Here is a 1,677-nt window from a genome sequence, read left to right on the forward strand (position 1 = left end):
TTTGTCATGAATTCAATTAGAAAGGCTCAGATATATTTTCCTTCGGTTACTAATGGTTTTACAAGTTTCTCTCCGACCAGTGATTATTTGTAGGAACAGATTTAACAGAACATAGAATAGTACACTGTGAATGGCTCGATTGTAATTGTGTAATTGTCTTTCCGCTGACTGCTTGGCACGCAACAAAAGCTTCTCACTATACCTCGGTACACATGACAATAAACTAAATTGAACTGAGCAAGGGAACAGGACCTTTAGCCCACAATGTCTGTGGCATGTATGGTGCTAACTTAAACTAATCTCCTCTGCCTGCACGTGATCCATATCCTTTTATTTTTTGCATATCCATGTGCCTATCTAAAAGCCTCTTAAATGCCACTTCCACATCTGCTTCCAGGCACCCACCACTCTATGTTTAAAAAAAACTTATACCGCACAAGTCCCTTAAACTTTCCCTCTCTGACCTTAAAGCTATGCCTTCTAGTCTTTGGCATTTCCATCCTTGGAATAGGTTCTGACTACCCCTTCTATTCCTCTGATAATTTTATATATTCTTGATTAGCACAGGTGTCAGAGGTTATGGGGAGAAGGCAGGAGAATAGGGTTAGGAAGGAGAAATGGATCAGCCACGATTGAATGGCGGAGTAGACTTGATGGGCCAAATGGCCTAATTCTACTATTCCTTATGATCTTATGACCTTATGATATTTCTATCAGGAGTATATAAAATTATGAGAGGCATAGATAGGGAAGATAGTCTTAACCTCTTACACTCCAGAGAAAATTATTCAAGTTTGTTCAACCACTCATGATTAATCCCTTTAATCCAGGCAACATTCTGCACCCTCTCCAAACCCTCCACATCCTTGGTGTCTTTGGGCAACTAGAACTGCACTCAATGCACCAAATGCCACCTAACTAAAATGTTCTAATGTTGCATTATGACTCCTGACTATTACAGTATATTCAATGCCCTGACCGATGAAGGCAAACATACCAAACATCTTCTTTACCAATCTATCTGCTTGTGCTAAAACTTTAAGGGACCTATGGACTTTGACCACAAGATCCCTCTGTATATCAATATTGTCAAGGATCTTAACTATATTTTTTCCTTACTTTCCGTCTCAAAGTGCAACACCTCAACTTGTTTGGATTAAACACCATCTGCCATTTCACTGCCCATACTGTATCTCTAACTGATTTCATTAAAGGGGATTCATACTTTGGTTGAAATGATCACAAATGCTTGTATTATTTTTCATGTTATCTGTTAGAGCTAAGTTTCAAGACAAATTTATGGGAGTGTGTCTACTCTGCAGTAATTTTTTTGTTGATCATTAGGTTTTGGACAGATGTTAGGTGTTTTTATCCTGTATTTGCAATTTACAAACACAATCATAAAGATATTAGTTACTCTAAGGAGAAAAAAGCGCAATTCACTTTGAACAGAACATTTACTTACAAATACTCGCCATGGTTTGCATTGCCTCCTGGCCCATTAGAGTTAAGTAATACATTTACAACCTTGCAGCTGGCAACACAGTATGGGGTTGGATCTCAAACAATGACACTTTGGAGTAGAGGAAGCTAAAGAGCTTGGCATCATGGTGTCAAGACAACAATCTGTAGAGGACAGCAAAATGAAGGAGCTGGTCATCAACTTCAAGAAGCGGG

Source organism: Rhinoraja longicauda, chromosome 12, assembly GCF_053455715.1.
Source record: "Rhinoraja longicauda isolate Sanriku21f chromosome 12, sRhiLon1.1, whole genome shotgun sequence".
Classification (NCBI taxonomy): Eukaryota; Metazoa; Chordata; class Chondrichthyes; order Rajiformes; family Arhynchobatidae; genus Rhinoraja; species Rhinoraja longicauda.